Source organism: Prosopis cineraria, unplaced genomic scaffold, assembly GCF_029017545.1.
Source record: "Prosopis cineraria cultivar Desert tree isolate PC_DT_omini unplaced genomic scaffold, ASM2901754v1 PC3, whole genome shotgun sequence".
Classification (NCBI taxonomy): Eukaryota; Viridiplantae; Streptophyta; class Magnoliopsida; order Fabales; family Fabaceae; genus Prosopis; species Prosopis cineraria.
Window position 1 is genome coordinate 28,797,176 of NW_026555334.1, and position 20,102 is coordinate 28,817,277.

Sequence of the window (20,102 nt, forward strand, 5' to 3'; positions counted from 1 at the left end):
TGACCCTAGGGCACAATTTCTAATAGCTTTATAGGTTGAGGAGGAATCCACTATATGCACTAAACCTTTTCTGAATCTTGAAAGACCAGCCTCATCTTCTTTTTTAGCAGTTCTCCTTATGTCTGTGAGATCCTAAAGTGATCTATAATTCTATCTAGCTTGCTATTTAGGTATAACATCATGTCACCAAGCCCTTTAATGTCATTTTTTAGATGTACTATAGCCTGGTAAAGCTTTCCTTCAATTCAATTAAGGATTTTATATAGGAAAGCATTTGACATGTTAGGTGGAGTAGGCATCTGAAGAGGAGGCTGAGATAAAGATGCTCTAGCAGCTTCAGATATTCTAGTAGCAGCTTTCTCATGTAACTTCCTTCTCTTTCTTACTGCAACAGGATCAGTGAGATCTTCTTCATCCTTTGGAACAATGATGTTCCCTTCCAGCTTGAACTTTATTTTGTAAAGAGCAGTGTCCTTAAATTCTTCTGGCTCAACCACTGCTCCTTCAGTGTATTTAACTCAAAATCTCTTTAGGATAGCTGATATAACTAATGCAAAATAACAATTTTAATCTTTCTTCTATTATTTTTTCCTCTTGGTGTCAACTTTAGAAACATACAGCATTTTTGTCAATATGTAGTGACACATATTGATTCTTTACTTCTTGATCATTTTAGTGAGAAATTTAGTCTCAGACTCAGTACAAGTGTTGAAAGTTGTCCTTTTGTTGAGAAAAGGCCTTGCTACCATGTATGCCAGCATTCGGTGCTTGAAAGGGAATGAAGTTGGTCTAATGATGAAACTAGGCTTCAAAGCCTTTTCAGGTACATCCTTTGTCATCATTATTGCTTTATATTTCTCTTCATTTGAGAGTTGCCTAGGAGCATTCCTTTGATTGGCATGATCAAACTCTTGAATCTCTAGACCCTTTACTTCAAGACCAAGTATATGTCCTAAACTCCTTAGAGTGAGGTACATTGGACATCCTCGGACATTGGCTTTAGAAGACTTCTTGTGCTTATCCCATCCAAAGTTAGTATAGAAGGCCTTCACTACTTTAGCTAAGTATGAGAGATTGAGTTCCAACAGTTCTTTATAGTCACATAAATATTCATCTATATTAAAGCTATAAGCTTTGATGAAAGAATCATATTTGGTGTAATGGCTTGTGACCACTACAATAGAGGAGAAGTACTGGTTGAATCTAGATTGATGCTCGGAGCTCAAAAGTTTTCTATCTCTAACATTTGCCTCTGATACATCACTTTGAGGCACATTGCTACCATCATTGGATAGGTCTCTACTAATTCTAATAAGAGCTTCTGTGAACTTTCTCTTTTTTGTAACCTCATCACTGGTTTTCTTTATTATGTCTTTTGTTCTTACCATCGCAGACAGTTTTTAGAGAATTAAAGAATTTAGGTCGATGAAAGAGATGATTTTTGAGTGAAGTGAGATGCGAGAAGTAGATTAAATATGATGGGCAAGGAAATTCAAATGCCAAAATGGCTAGAGAAGAATTAGCAAGGTAGTTAAGAACGAAGGATTGCATTATGGCTATAAAGAGTAATGTTGATTAGTGCATGAGAATGAAGGTAGATAGGAATATATATATCTAAGTGATGTAAGATCACATGTGAAATGAGACTGATTTCATGCATGATTTAGCACTTTTAACTAACAAGGTGCTAAATCTTGTCTATGACAAAGAAGTTTCACATATGATCGAACATTCAAATAAAGCATAATAACTACAGGTAAAGTTATGCATGATCACAAGTTACTTTCACACGTGAGATGACCATAATTGAAGATTATGCTCTCGGGAAGGAATTTCATGCAAGTAAGCCTTGTACTATCATGCGTGATTTTACATCTTTTAGGAAGAAGGATTTACTAAGTGCTATTTCATGCAAACAAGACTAATGTCTTCACACGTGAATTAGCACTACTTAGTAGTAAAGCTTTCCTAGGTGCTATTTCACGCAAGTGAGCATACCTACTTCATGTGTGAAAATGTAGGCAAAACAGAGAGAAACACAGAAGCAAGTAAAATCACACAAGACATGACACTTAACTTTTCAAGAATTATTCTCTAACAATAATAACTTGTCTTTTAAATGAATTATACCTAATCTTCTGACTTCTTTCTTTAAGATTTTCTTTGATTTATTCTAATGATGTCAGGATTCAAAGATTTCTTCCTGCAAAAATAACTTAAGACAATCTAAAGCTTAAGTTAGTAAAATATTCAAAATGTGATTTATTTGAATTTAGAAAACTTACAACTCATTAGGATTTACCATTCCCAATTCTCTTCTGATAAATGTGAATTGTTCTTCAGCCAGGGGTTTGGTGAATATATCTACTTGTTGCTCGGTTACAGGTATAAATTCCAGTATGATATCCTTCTTTTGCACATGATCCCTTAAGAAGTGATGTCTAATGTCAATATGTTTAGTTCTCAAGTATTGAATAAGATTTTTAGCCAAGTTGATAGTGCTAGTATTATCACATTTGATTAGAATTTCCTTAAGGTGAACCCCCAAATCTTCCAATTGCTGTTTTAACCATAAAATTTATGCATAACAGCTTCCAACTGCTAAGTATTTAGCTTCACATGATGATAAGGACACACTATTTTGTTTTTTGCTGAGCTATGATATTAATGAGCTACTAAAGAACTGATAAATTTCACTAGTGCTCTTCTTATCTATTTTGTACTCTCCATGGTCAGCATCTGAGTAAGTAATCAATTTAGAATTTCCTCCTTTCGGAAACCATAATCCTAGCTGTGTAGTTCCATTTAAATACTTGAAGATTCTTTTCACATCCTTTAAATTTGATTCCCTGGGATCAATTTGAAATCTTGCATACATACAAACATTAAACATGATATTAGGTCTGCTGGCAATTAAGTAGAGTAGTAACCCAATCATTTGCTCGAATTTTGATTGATCCTTCTTTTTCCCTTTTTTGTCCTTATCCATTTTGATTAATGAACTCATAGGAATGTTACTTGGATTTGAATTTTTGAATCGAAACTTCTTTTGTAATTCTTGAGTGTACTTGGTTTGGCTTATGAAAATTCCATCCTTCATTTGCTTGATTTACAACCCAAGAGAGAAGTTTAACTTTCCCATCATAAACATCTCGAATTCTCCTTGCACAATCTTAGCAAATTTCTCACAAAGAACTTCATTGGTAGCTCCAAAAATGATATCATCAACATAAATTTAAATTATAAGGATATCACTACTTTCAGTTTGATAAAATAGTGTTTTATCCACCATTCCTCTTTTGAAGTTATTATTTAACAGAAAAGTATTTAACTTGTCATACCAAGCTATTAGTACTTGCTTTAGTCCATACAATACTTTCTTCAATTTGTAGACATGATTTGGCATTGATAGGTCCTTAAATCCTGGAGGTTGCTCTACATAAACTTCATTAATTTGTCCATTCAAGAAAGAACTTTTTGCATCCATTTAATAAAGTTTAAAATCTTTAATGCAAGTAAAAGTAAGTAAAAGTCTAATAGCCTTTAATCTAGCAATAGAAGCAAAGGTTTCATCATAATCAATACCTTCTTATTGATTCTATCCTTTAGCTACTAGCCTGGCCTTATTCCTTACCATGATAGCAATTTCATCAAGTTTGTTTCTGAAGACCCATTTCGTCCCAATGACAGAATGATCACTTGGTCTTGGTACCAAATCCCAAACTTGACTTCTCTTAAACTGGATTAACTCTTCTTGCATAGCTATGAGCCAATATTCATCAGTTAAGGCTTCTTTAATATCAGGAAGTTCAATATTAAAAAGAAATGCATTGAAATGGCGTGCTTCTCTAAGTAAACCTCTTCTTTTAACTCTATCACCAACTTCTCTAATGACTTAATCAATGGGATGTGACTTACTATATCTCTAACCTTTTGAAAGATTATTTGTCTCTTCACTTTGATCATTAGTCATGGTATCATTATTGGTTTGATTTTCCTTCTTTTATTTTAGTGAGAGATCATTAAGAGGAAGATTCACAATTTCTTCTTCTTTGTTCTCATCTAATAAGGATTCATTAAATCTAACATGAACTAACTCTTTAACGGATAAGGTTCTTTTATTAAAGACTCTAAAAGCTTTACTTCTATTAGAATAACCAAGGAATATAGCTTCATCACTTTTAGAGTCAATCTTATCTAGATTGTCCTTACCATTATTGAGTACAAAAAACTTACAGCCAAATACATACAGGCGAGAGATATTAGGCTTTCTTTCTTTATAGAGCTCATAAGGAGTTTTGTTCAAAATAAGTCAAATATGTGCTCTATTAGTTAGATAACATGTTCTATTCATGGCATCTACCTAGAAATATTTTGGAAGATTCTTCTTATTTGGCATGGCCCTTGCCATTTCTTCTAGGGTTTTGTTCTTTCTCTCTATAACTCTATTTTGTTGAGTTATTCTAAGAGCTAAGAACTCATGACTAATTCCCTATTCTTCACTAAACTAAATGAAGTTGAATTGTTAAATTCTCCACCATAGTCATATCTTATCTTTACAATTTTCAAACCCTTTTTATTTTATACTTTTGCTACAAATGTCACAAAATATTCAAAGGTTTGATCTTTATAAGACATGAAGATAGTCCATGTGAACCTAGAATAATCATCAATTATAACAAAGGTGTAGAGATTATCCCTTAGACTCTTTACCCTTGAAGGACCGATTAGGTCAATATGAAGCAATTCAAGAGGTCTTCATGTGGATACTACATTTTGCTTTGAAATGTAGTCTTGGTTTTTTTGCCTTCCGTAAAAGCATCGCATAAATTGTCAGCTTCAAATTTTATATTTGGCAGTCCAATGACAAGTTCCTTCTTTACAAGCTTTTTTAATTGCTTCATGTTGACATGGGCTAATCTTTTGTGCCACAACTAACTTTTATAATTCATAGAGATGAGACACTTTGTGTTCAATGAGTTATTATCACAGAAATTTATTGAATATACATTCTGAACTCTCTTTCCTTCTAAAATTGCTTTTCTTGTTTGCTCATCTCTCATAATGCAACTCACGTCATTAAAAATGACCTCATAACCTTTGTCACATAATTGACTTATGCTTAAAAGGTTATGTCTTAAGCCATCAACTAAATAAACATTATCAATACAAGGAGTGTCAGATGCATTCTTACCAACTTTACCTATACCAAGAATTCTTCCCTTTTCATTGTTTCTAAAGGTGACAGCTCCACCATCTTTGTTTTCTACTATATATAAAAACATGGAGCTATCACCAGTCATGTGCTTGGAGTAGGCACTATCTAGATATCACTTTTCATTTGTGACTCTCCTTAATACCTGTATAAATGTCATATTTTCATAAGTACCCAAATCTATTTGGGTCCCGGTGGGTTAGTAGACCCCTTTAAAACCCACCCCATATTTTCACTTAACCCTTACTTCTTATAGATACATGACTTAGTCATGAACCCTTTCTTGTTGCAGTAGGAAGGAGTGAATTTGGGTGAGTTAGTTATAGTGGCAGGAACAAAGAAGTTTTTGTAATAGTTTTGCTTCTTATTTAGTTTATAACCTATGCCAGCTTTAACAAAAATACTTCTTTGTTAACTCATAATTTTGTTTAAATTATCTCTACCTTTAACAAATTTTGCAAGAGTGTTTTTCAAATCTTCTTTTTCAGAAATATGAAGTAAACAATCAGCACATGAAGTTTCCTTTTCTAAAATAACAATATTCTTTTTTAAAGCATCATTCTCAGTTTTGAGAGACAAATTTTTTTTTAGAAATCACAAGTCTCTTTTTCACTTAAGAAAGATTTTTCATAAGAAGAAAAGATTTATTGTGTAGTTCTTAAAAAGCAATTTTTTTCTCTTCAAACATGAAATCAAACTCAAAGTCTGAGTCTAAATCTTTTACCTAATCTAAATGACTTTTGTCCATCAGGCACAAATTCACTTCATCTTCTTTTATGGACTCCTCATCACTGTCCTCCCAGATTGAAGAGAGATAAGCCTTAAATTTCTTTTTGTCATACTTGTAGCTTTTACTCTCTTGCTTCAAAGGACAATCAGCCTTAATATGTCTAGGCTTTTTGCATTTGTAGCAGATTATCTCTTTTTCTTTGTTTTTTAAGAATTTCTTCCTAAACTTTTTCTTTCCAAAGAATTTGCCAAATTTTTTGACAAATATAGCCATCTCTTCATTAGAGTTGTCACCATCACTTGCTTCAAATCAAATTCCTCTTTTGCCACTTTTAAGGCCAGTGACTTCTTCTTTTTATTAGTGTCTTCTTTTAATATGGACAGTCTTCCTTCATGCTTGGCAAGACTTCCAAACAAAGCTACCATAAACCTCATGTAATCACTTTTTGCTTCCTTAATGGCAGTAATTTTGGGTTGTTATTCAGCTGAAAGTCCTCTCATAATTTTTTTGACTTGTTTCTTCTGAATATGAGTTTTTTAAAGTGCCACAAGCTTACTCATCATGTGAGTGCATTTGACTTGCATGTCTTTGATGCTTTTTCTAGGTTTCATCTTGAATAACTCATATTGCTGAGTTAGGGTGCTCATTTTATTTTCCTTGAATCCTTCAGTACTTTCATGAGAAATTTTTAAGATCCCACATCTCTTTTACAATCTCTAGATTACTCATTCTAAAATATTCTTGTTGGCTTAAGGCACTTGCAATAATTAGCTTTGTCTTGGAGTTGAGCAATACAAGTTTTTCTTCCTTTTCAGTAAATTCATTCCTCCCTTTTCTTATAAGTTGTCCTTCTATAGTTTTTTATGGAATGTAAGGACCATTTTCAATAATCTCCCATAAATCAAGGTCTGAGGCCTCAAAAAATAATCACATCTTACTTTTCCAGAAAGTATAGTTTTCACCATTGATTTAGGAGGCCTATTAATTTCAGCACCTTTAAGGAGAACATTATCACTAATACCAGCCATAGGATCCTCTTAGACTGTTAAGTCTTTTATTAATAGTACAAGCTCTGATACCAAATCTTAAGGTAGGTTGGCACCAAGAAAGGGGTGAATTGGGTGACACTTAAAACTTTTTAAAACTTGAAAAGAGTAGAGAGTTAAAGAGTGAAGGAAGAGGATGACACGCTCAAAATTTATATTGGTTCAGCCATAAACTTGGCCTATGTCTAGTCCTTAAAATCACACTTAAGATTTTCAACTAAAATATAAGCTTTAATAGGTACTTGCCACCATATTACAACTCTCAAGACTAAGCTTGTCTTCAATCACTTAACACATCTTGCTACAATTCAGAAAGTTGTTGCAAAATTTGAAAAATCCTTTTCAAGATTTCTGAGATGATGACAGAAGATTTTTACAATAAACTCTCTAAAAGAGTTTATGTGAATACAAATGAAAGCTTATAAAACTTTGAGAGCTTTTCATAATTCTTTTTAAGAATAATGAATGAATGCAATACATAAAATCACAATTTGAAAGCTCTTTTAATGCACAAATGATATTATGTTTGCTTAAAGATCATTAGTCTGTATTGTCATTCAAAAAGAATCACTTATCTAGTTTTTAGAAGTTGACAGACCCTTAAAACATTGATTCTATCTATTAGTTCATTTTCTTATAAGTGACTGTCATAATCACGTGTGTTTTTGCACTAGGGAATTTTCACAAAGCTAAATGTGACAAATCACATATGAACACCTTCTCCTCTCACACTTGGTTTTGTACTTCTAAAAGATCATTCAGTTCTATGTGCTTAATCACGCATGTTACTCTCTTGTATGGTTTTGTACTCATGAATAATCATTCAATTCTATGTACTTAATCACGTGTGGCATCATGTTGCTCTCTCATGTGGTTCTGCACTTATCAATATACTATCATAACAAAGTGTTAAAACTTGCGAGTGCACTACTTGCTCTCACACATGGTTTTGCACATCAAGAATTATCATTAGTTCTTTATGACAAATCACGCATGAAACCTTTACATTCTTTTGCATGAAATGGCTAGTAGAATGCCAAGGCCATTCAATGTGATCAAAACTTGCATAAAACTAGAACCATATACTATGTGAAATTGCAAGTGTTGATGTATAAACTTACTTGATGCGTATTTAGGCGTGCAACTCAAGTAAGATTTTGCATGATCAAGAGATATGAATTTGTAAATCAATGATCATACATGTAAATAATTTTAGCTTGGCTTGAGAGGTTTTAAGACTCAACAAAAACAATGTGTGATTGTTTAGCAAGTGACAAATTACACGTGGTACCATTAGTGTCTCACGCGTGGTTTTATACTTAGTTATATTTTAATAAAGCTCAGGTGCAAAAACTTACGTGAACACTGAAGCCTTTCACGCGTGGTTTTGTATGCATAGACAAAGCATAAGGCAACATACCACACAAGTGCTTAATCACATGTAAAGTACTTCATCATACTCACGTGATCTAGTAATCAATATGCCTAACATGCAAAAAACTCATGAATGACTTGTAGAATCACGCGTGATTATACCTCTTCACTATGCAAACTTTTTCTTTAAAAAACCATATGCAAGAGGGCCAAAGTATGTAAGCTTTAACATACTTAGATGAGTCTTAATGCATAAAAAAGAGACATGATGCATCCATTTAATAATTTAAGAAAGGTGAATAAGCTCTCTAAGTTTTCACATTGAATTTAAGACAGTTTAAATCTACTTATCCCAAACTTCTTCATCTTCTCTTGTCTCTTCATGCTCTTGAGGTTTTGTCCTCATCCAAGATTTTTTATATCTGCACATGTAAGCTCCTATTAAATACTCCAAATACAGGAGAAGATTACAGTGTTACCACAATAAAAACACCAATCAGTAATCAAATGTTTTGTTTGAAAAGCTTGGGCCCAAGGTTCGTTTTACAAAACTGCTCAAATCACAATGCAATCAAAGCAATACATAGTAGAAGAAAATCATATATTTATCTAATGCATAGTAGATGTAACCCACGAGCACTCTCGTCTTAATTACATGTATTTCTATTGTAAAATCAAGTTGGGAGTTCATCTATGCGCTATAGCATGTAGTACATATGCCGCAGCATGCAGCACAGAGCCACACGCTTAGCCTGTTCTGTATCATGTGCCACGGCATATGTTACCATTCACAATGGCATACCTGTCTAAATTTTTGGTGTCATTTTGACAACAAAAATGATGAATTTCCAGCATGCACAATTTTTGCATACGACGTTCGATTAGAGTGATTCAAGCACCCACATGTAGCTTATCTCATAAGCTAACTAATGAGTAGGTGTATTGATACAATCTAATAGTCCAATCAAAATTTGGACGCCCAGGTGCAAAATGTAACTTTTTCTGAAAAATTCACTCAAATCGATCCCTTTCTCTCGTTAGACCACATAAGGCCTTGAATCAAGTTTAAAAGGACCTAATACACCTGATTGACCACAATATATCATAATCATACTCATATATCAAAACTTGACCCTTCTACAATCAATTTTTGCTTTTCACAAACATAAATTGCCAATACTTGGCATAATAAGAGTCACTTTCTCTTTTTCTCAACAAAATCATATACAATCACATTCATAATACAAGTATTACTTAATTTTAACACCAAATTACTCATTTCATCATAATTTTTCACTTGGACTTAAGATTCACCATCAATCACAATAATTTCAACACAAACATACCTAAATCATTAGCCCTTAGTTTATTTCATCACAAAAACATATATTTGGGTTAAGATTCCACAAAATCACTACTCAAGTCATGCATGCAACCCTATGGCAACTCAATTATACATATATATACAAGTTTATAGGATCATTACAGATGCTCTGAGTTCACATGGCTTCCAACAACTCAAGCCGACCTAGACTCTCTTCCTTTGCCTAGATCATTACCTAATCCTGTAAACATGTAACCATGGGGGTGAGATAAAAATCTTAGTAATAGAATAACTCACTCTTATTGACTATTACATGTAACAATATGAAAGTAAAACATAGTATACCATTAAATGTCACTAAAATAGCATGTATATCACATATCTCATTTCCATTTATATTCATATATCACATATCTATTCCTCACTTTTCACCACTTTCACATATCATTCCATAACATCTCATAGCATGATTACTACCGAACAAACCTCCAAATCACCTCGACATAAAACTATAGGCTCACTTTAGACCAATTTACACTTTTATTAGCCTTGAGCTCACCTGCAGTAGTAGAAACACCTGACCAAAGATGTTCTATTACATATACAGACTATGGTTTTCCCTAATACATATAATAGGGTGTCATTGACTCCAACACTATATTACATAGACACTAAAGAGTCTCACATCTCTAAGACTGTACCTCAATGGGCACTAAGGCGATCTTCTCCAACACCACACCTTATAAGGTACTAAGGAGAATTTTCTCCAACATCGCACCCTGTCGGGCACTAAGGAGTGCATGCCATATGGTTTTTATAACCACCTCTACTTGGGTGAACTCCCACCCCTATAATCATGCTTTTTGAACCATCCAAGGTTCCTCATTTACCACTTTACACATTTCTTCATACATTGCATATATGTTAATGTACCATTTGAAAACATCCATTTCACTACTTTTATTCAATCAAGAACTATTTTATGCAACATTCACACAATGCTATAAATCATGCTTAATTCAAAACAAGTTCATGCACTACATAGCATACTCACACATAGTTACAATAAACAGTTAAACAGAGGAAGTTATTTAGTTATCTCAACCCTTCTATCACTAGAAATGTTACTTGTGGATTTCAACAACCACAACCACTTATCTCAAGCTTCTTTTCTCTAGTCACATGTCCAATATGCCATTCTGAACACATTTAGCACATTTTAGTCATTTGGTCTATTTTGACCAAAAACTCATATTTACTACTTAGGGTTATATTCATCCGTAAATTATTTTCCATTTACCCATTCTAGGTCCATTACTACCTGATTACTACTTCACCTCACCTCAATCGATCTTATTTCACTGAAACATGATTTTGCCCTAAACATTCTCTCTCTAATGTCAAATTGAGCCTACGGGTTCAAAGCTCTACCGTTCAGCTTTAATCTAGTCACAAAGCTCTAATTTAACTTTTGAGAACATTTTTATTACTATTAGGCAAGAATCAAACCCCTCAAATTCCACAGATTCAATTTCCTTTTAATTCATTTTCAAAGATATTTGTGTAGAATGGAAGGTAAGAGTTATACGTAGCTTACTTGATAAGTTATCGATCAAAAGCACCTTTCAATGACCTAAAATAGCTTGCCCTAGCTCCTCAGCCCTTGGTCTCTCCTTCTCTCATGTGTTTTTAAATTTTCACTTATGAAAATTACCAGATTTCATGACTCAAGAAGTGATTTTTTGGTCCAAGCACCACGGTGCATGCAGCACAAGCTGTGTTATGTGGCGCAGTAAGATTTATTCTCACCATGCACACTTGCTTCCACCCTAAACGTACTTCTCTCACCTATATCTAATCATACAACACACCAATAAGTCAAACTATCAAGTAATCATCCAAATCTCTAATCTCACACTAGTTTCCTCTTTACCCTCAATTAACCACTAACCTTAGGATTAATAAATTTAGGATGTTATAGCACACATAACAAATACCTCTTTTCTTGGTTTGCAATCATCAAAACACATGATCAAACACATAACACAATGCACATAGTTATATTAAAATACTTGCAAAAACTTTCACAAACAAACAAGTAAAAAGGTTGCTCTAATTAGCTTTAAGTCTTACTACTAAGGGTTACCAATCAAATTAAGCTCCCAAGGGTGTAGACTCTCACGAGTAACTTTACAGGTGCTCAATCTACATAACATAGTGCTCCTCAGTCAATTCTAAACACTTTTCACAAGCATTAATTCTGCTAAACCGAATCCCCTAACACATATAATAGTTTAATTGAACACTTTTGAATTCACTTATCCATTATTTATAGTCATTGGCCCTATAGGTTACTCAAACAATCATAACAACCTCTTAACACGTTCATTCTACTAATTTCTCAATTTCAATCTAACTTTGAGGCCATTTTGAGCTTCTTAAAGCTTAACCATTCAATTCCATACTAGTCATAAAAATTTAGTTCTATATTCGATATCTCATTTTAACCATTTCTTTTAAATTACAACACCTTAGAATCCCATGATTCAATTTCTCAACCAATTAAATTCAATGAAAAAGAGATAGAATTGAAGCTTAGGATTACGCGATACTTACCTAACAAGTTGCTAATCAAAATAGACTCTTGAGCTCCAATTATAGCTTGCCCTAATAAAGATAGCCCTCTCTTCTCCTCCAAACATGTCTCTCACCTTTTTCCTTCTAATTTCACGAGCTAATCATGTCAGCTTTAAGTGATCATTGGATGATGCATCATGGTGCATGTAGCTTCTGCCACAGTAGGTGGCATAATGTGTTCAATCTCACTTGTGCTCGCACGTTAAGCCCCGAATTGTCTTATTACCCTTTAACCCTATCAATATAACATCCAAACAACACAAAACATCAACTTAATACCCAAACTACAATCAATCCACTAATTACTAATTTATCCCTAATTAGCGACTAGTTCCTAGGATTGAAATTCATGATGTTACATTAGGACATTTTAAGTCTGCTATGAGCTTCCTCTTGGACCAGTCTCTCTTAACCTTCTCTCTCGTCTACTCGATCTATACCCCTCAATAACATGTCATGATCTCTCACTATTTGTTTGATGTCAATCATCATGTCTCTCAACTCTTGTAATAAGCCATCTCTTCTATCGGCTTCTTGAGGCTCATTCGATTGAACCTCTGGGACAAGCTCATCCCCTATCAGATGCCATGATACTCGAGTACTTCTCCATACCCGAGTACTTCTTCTCATTTTCACCCCTCCTAATGATAAAAGTAAAAGAGAGTTTAGCAAAAGGGAAAGAATGGTGTAATAAACAATTATATAAGTTGCTAAGGTTCTAAGATGAATGCAACAAAGAAGCACAATAACCAGATCTTGAAAGTTAAGAAACTGTTACCAACTATTTGTAATGCCCTTAATGACATTACCATATGAGATCCTCTACGCAATCTATTAATTAAAATAAACTCTCTTTGAAAACATTGGGAACCCAATATAAAAATTTTTGAAATATCTTATAGAAATAATTTACACTATTTAAAATAATGCATAGTGGAATTATTATGCAATAACACCTCAAGATCAATAAGAAAACATGTGCAATTCAACCAAATCAAGTTAAAACAAGGACCATGCACCATGGCTTGTACCACGACATGTGGCATAGAGACCTCAAAGTCACTCTCTATGCCGTGCACCATGGCATGTTATACTTTATTGTCACATGTGCTATAGCACAAGTATCAAAATTTGCTATCAAATTTTAGATTTTGATACGTGTGCTGTGGCTCATGTGAGAATAAAGCACAACATGTGTCAAATTTTAGATTGTGATATGAACTTCAAAAGTATGTCATTTTTGTATTTAATGTCTAATTGGGGTGATTCAAGCACTCATACAAAGCTTATTTCAAAATCTAACTAATGACACTGGTGTTTTTTCAATTCGATATCTCTTTCAAAAGTTAGATACCCAAGTATATTTTGGTCATTTTTAGTCAAAAATTGCCACTCGAGCATCACTATTTGGAACCATGTCATTAGCCATTTTTTGGGTCTTTACCATGTCCAATTAGATAATGTACACCTGATTGACCAATTATACCCATAATATAACTCACACACACACAATTAGCCTGTAAACTGCCTGTTACACAAAACTTGGGCAATTTTTCATTTTTCATGTTCATTCTCATACAAGGCTAATTTCTCCATATATATATATATGATGCCTTTACCATATTCTCCCATACACATTCATCCACTAGCCCTCATTGTTATTACAGTATGTACACTCATATACACCAGTTCAGTGTGCTAAAACTCAAAACACTAAACATCACAAATATTCACAATAATATGCACATGTTTTAAATCCTAAGGGGAAATGTTCTCACTCCACTAAGCACAATTAATAAAAGAAACTCATAGTAATTAGAGGATTTACTCAAAAAGTGATTACTAAGGTTTAATCCAAAAGTAAGGGATCCTAAGTTTTCTAAATAGAAACAAGTTAAAATCAATCAAAATCTTTCATATTAGAGTAAAAATAAGTTTCAAAAGCATAGGATAACTCAGAGGAGAGAAAGAAGTCGAAAATGGTTGAAAAATAAAACATGTGCTGTGATTTAGAGCCACGCATTATGGCCCATGTACGTTGTGTTGTGGTGTGTTGCTCTCTATGCCACGCACCTGGCTCAGGCGCCATGTGTCGTGGCATGTTGAATGAAATTTTCATTGGTCCTTCTATCATTTGACAACAGAATCGGGGAAACTTTTGACTCACCCCGATTCTCTATTCGACGTCCGGATGACGTAATCTAGGTATCTACAGAAAGCTTTTTACATGAACTAGCTAATAGCATGGGCTTCACTTCTAAAACAAGTCACACTAGGAAGTTGGATACCCAAACACATTTTTAACTGCTTTTTAACACTTTTACATAAAAATGGGTGTCCAAAACCCTCAACAAGTACCAAAAGTTTTTCATAACACCTGGACCATGTCTAATAGACCTAGGACTACCAGTACAACACGTCACAAGCATCGAAACAACAGTATAACTAAAATTTACTCCTCAACCCTAACTTGCCAAAAACAAAGGGGGAGATAATTTGCCATTGCATTTAACTCAAATCATTCAAAACATGCTTAAATCTTCATTTATATACTTACACTGGTATTTTAGCCCTATAAACACACACACACACATATATATATAAACAGACACAAAGGCTAAAGGCCCAAAATACAATTCTAACATTTCCAACAACTAAAATAGTGCAAGTGTGGTAATATGCATCCTAGAATTGGCAATTCATATACCATTACACAATTAAAGCTAAACTAAAGGCATACAGTAGGAATATGCTAATTCCCTGCCTCTTTAGTTCTCTCCCTCTTAATATCAGAGCTAGAGCCTGAAAGGTATTAAATAAGAGGGGTGAGTCTAGCTACTCAGTAACTAAGGTTAAACCTACCCTATCCAGTTATATATCAATTATAAAACAAATACATGCACAAGGAGATCAAATATGTAAAACAAGTCCACATATATCACAATTTATCATTTATCACTCTATAGCTTCTTCACTCATATAATTAGGTGAATTGTCACCATATTCTCAGATATGTGACATGATCCATACTCTTGTGACCTACTACTACTTAGCACATGTGACACGTCATATATTTACTTAAGCAATGATCAACCAACCTTATATCCTCCTTATTTCCTTAGACTGAAACCATGGGCTATAACACTAATTAGGGCTCCGTCTATGTGATTGGACTACCCAAGCTCACCAATCGTAAGGTGTGACCTAGCTAAAGATCACAGGACTTACTCTCAGACCACAACTTCCCCTAATCTTAAATCCTCGGGGTGTCTCATACCCTAGGCTATTCTCCTCATTGAATCGGTAGAGATAGCTAGGTTCTAGTCTCCCGACAAATTATAGGATAGTCCCTCGACAAACAGTAGGACAAGGCTATACCCCTGTACACCGAAGGGTAGCCTAAATACTATATGGATTTTTCTCTATTCCTAATCCCTAGGAAAACTCCCGCTAGTGATCATGCCATAATCATTACTTACTTGTTTTTACTTTTTCACTTTCATATACTCACTTTTACAATAACGACGTTGGGCTCATGACCTTGTGCTACCTAAGTGTGTATTCTCATCATTTCTCAAAATTCATTTTTTATTGCCAAATAATTATCTCTACATGTCATCCCATTCATTTTTTTCAACAACAAAAGCATGCTCATAGTTAAAATCCTCTTGACTTCGCATTTTGCATTTTCAAGTCAAAATAGCTTTTTCATGCACTCGATGAAACTAATATGCAGTTTTTTTACTATAACAATCAATTCCATACATGTAATATCATAATTTGCATTTAATAATCAATTAACATGTAACTACCTAAAGTAGAGTTTTTCCCCCGGTTACCTCAAACCTTTGAGAGGTCAAAGGTTTAACCCTCAATCAACTAACTTCCAAGTTTGAATTTCCACTCCAATAGGTGACTAAGAGCCAAAACTACAATCAACCAAATTGAATTCCATCAACATAAGAAACTCAACAATTGAACCCTTAATCTCTACTTCTAAATTGGCCAACCTTTACTCTACAAGAGGTGGAGCCTAACTATTAGGTTTAATAATTACCTTTAGCCCCCAATAACATTAATGAGCCATTAAATCCCCATTAATGGCATCATAAACTTCCAATCACCTATAATAAATGGGATTTTTGGACACTAATGGTGCCCAACAACCCAAGACACCAAATACTAACTAATAAGATATGTTTAGACACGATCTAACGGTTCGATCAAATTTTAGACACCTGGGTGGAAAAAGTCACTTTTTCTAAAAAATTTGCACATGCAAGTACTCAAATCGATCATTTACTCTCATTAGACCATACTAGTCCTTGAACCAAGTTTAAAAGGATCTAATATACCTGATTAACCTCAATTAATCACAATCATAATCATATATCAAAATTTGACCCTTCTACGACTAATTTCCACAATTTACTAACTTAACTTACTATGCCATTTCTTAATATAACTTAGCCTACTTGGCTATTTCTCAACTCATACATATGCAATCATACTCATAATACAATCTTAGCCCTCAAATTACTCATTTCATCATAATTTGTCCCTTGGCTTAGGATTTACTAATCATAATCACAACACAATCTTAGCCCCCAGTACTCATTTCCTCATAATTTGTCCTTTAGCTTAAGATTCACCAACACATACAACTATTTCACACATATACTCCAAGTCATAGCCCCTTTTGTTTCATTTCAGCACATAACAATCAATCGAGCTAGACTTCACAAAACCTTAATTCAATACATGTATCTAATCCTATGGCAACTCATATACACTTATATATATAATCTTTTCAGTTCAATTCATTATACAACCATGGGGTACATGGTTTCATAACTCAAGACAGTCCAAACTCTCTTCCCTTAGCCTAATCACTTTCCGATCCTATAAACATGTAGCCATGGGGGTGAGATAAAAATCTCAGTAACAAAATAACTTACTCCAATTGATTATCACATGCAACAACATGAAAGTAAACATAGTATACCATTAAAACCTCGTTAAGTAGTATTTTCATCACATATCACATTTCATTTTCAAATTTTCATCAATCCTAAAGGATTTCGTGTTATCTCAAGATATTACATTATATCACATAAAATACTAGCACGACCTCTACTAACCAAACCTCCAAATTACCCTGACATAAAGCCATAAGCTCATCTTAGACCAATATACACTCTCATTAGTCTTAAGCTCACCTGTAATGGTAGAATCACCCGGCCAAAGATGTTCTAACACACAATACTGACTATGGTTTTCCCCCAATACTCACAATGAGGTGTCGTTGACTCCAACCCGTATCACAAAGATACTAAGGGGTCTCTTATCTCCAACACAGTACCTTAATAAGCACTCAAGAGATCTTCTCCAACACCACACCTTTTGAGGCATTAAGGAGAATTGTTTCTAACACCACACCCTAACAGGATACTAAAGAAACCTTATCATATGGTCTTCATCATCTCCTATACTTGGGTGAACTCCCACCACTCAGATCATGCTTTCTCAAACTATTTAAGGTTCCCTTTCACAATTTAACACTTTCTTATACAATATATGATGTTTTTCATTACAAAACACATTTCTATGCTAATTTCAATCAAAAAATTTCACACACAATAATCACTCAATACTATAAAACATGCTCAATTTGAAACCATTTTGTGCATTACATGGCACACTAACATACAGTTAAAATAAGCAATCAAACAAAGGAAGTCATTCGGTTACCTCAACCATTCTATCACTAGAAAGGTTACTCGTTGGTTTCAACTATCACAAAAGCTTATCACAAGCTTCCTTTCTCTACTCACGTGTCCAATATGCCAATCTGAACATATTTGGCACATTTTAGTCAATTGGTCCATTTTGACCAAAAACTCATTTTTACTATTTAGGGCTATATTCATTAGTATACTCTTTTTTATTTATCCATTCTAAGTCCACAACTACCCATTTACTATTTTACATCACCCCAACCAATCTTATTTCACTCAAGATAGATTTTTTGCCATAACTTTCTCTCTCTAAAGGCTAAAATTGAGCCTCCAGGTTTAAAGCTCTACCGTTCAGTTCTAAACCAGTCATAAAGCTCTAATTTAACTTTTGAGAACCTTTTATTACTATTAGGCAAGAATTAAACCCCTTAAATTCTACCAATTCAATTTCCCTATGACTCATTTTTAGAGAAACTTGTGTAGAATGGAAGGTAAGAGGTATACGTAGCTCACCTAGCAAGTTATTAATCTAAATCACCTTCCACTACTAAAAAATGACTTACTTAGCTTGTCAACCCTTCTCCTCTCTCTGTCTTGTGTGTTTCTCAAATTCTCTCATCTAAAATTTCTAAAAATTCATGACTTGTGAAGGCAAATTCTGGTCCATGTACCGTGGTGCATGCAGCACAAGTCACGGTGCGTGGCACAGTGAGATCCATTCTCACCACGTGCACTTGCTTCAACCTGAAACATACTCCTATCACCCATAACTGTTCATACAACACACAAACAAGTCAAAATACCAATTAATCATATGAATATCTAATCCCACTTTAATTTCCACTTTACCCTTGATTAACTTTTAAACTTAGGATTAAGAAATTTATGATGTTACACGTCGCATGGCACAGAGAGGTCCTTCTTTGCTTAGAAATGGTTGTGCGTCACGACGGACGATCTATGTGCCATAGTTTATGGCACAACAACATCAACTCTTTCTTTTCTTCTCCTTTCGATGCTTGAGTGGCCCACCTTGATATCAAACCCACAACTTGGGCTGAAATACCATCAAATATGATTATTAGACCTCTCTAGCCACACACCACTTCACCTTACTTAATTTCCCTAATTAGGTTTAATTAATTAGGGAATTAAAACTCATGATGTTACATGTAACATCTTGAATTTCTTAATCTTGAGTTTAGTAGTTAATTAAGGAAAAAATAGTAATTAGTGTTGGATTAGAGATTTAGATGATTACTTAGTAATCTAACTTATTGGTTTATTGTATAAACAAATACGAGTAGAAGCAGTGAGTTTTGGGTCGAAGCAAGTGTACGTGGTGAAAATAAATCTCATTGTGCCATGCATCGCGGTGCATAGACCAGAAAATCACTTCTTAAGTCATGAAATTTGATAGAGGTAAAATCTAAAACACACGAAAGGAGAGAAGAGAAGTGAAGGGTAGCTAGGGCAAGCCATTTCAGACCGGTAGAAGGTGCTTCTAATCAATAACATGTCAAGTAAGCTATGTATAACTCTTACCTTCCATTTTACACAAATTTCTCTAAAAATGAGTTACAAGGAAATTGAATCGATGGAATTTGAGGAGTTTGATTCTTTCCCAATAGTAATAAAAAGGTTATTGAAAGTTAAATTAGAGCTTTGCAATTGGTTTAAAGCTGAACGGTAGATCTCTAAACCCATAAGCTTGATTTGACCTTAGAGAGAGAGAGTTTTAGTGTAAAGATCTCATTTTTATGAAATAAGACTTGTTGAGCTGATGTAAAGTAGTAATTAGATAATAATGGACTTAGAATGGATGAATGGAAAAGAATTTACAGATAAATATAGCCCTAAGTAGTAGCAATGAGTTTTTGGTTAAAATAGACTAAATGACTAAAATGTGCCAAATGTATTCAGATTGCCATATTGGATGTGTGAGTTGAGAAAGGAAGCTTGAGATAAGCTATTGTGGTAGTTGAAATCCATGGGTAACCTTTCTATTGACAGAATGGTTGAGGTAACTAAATAACTT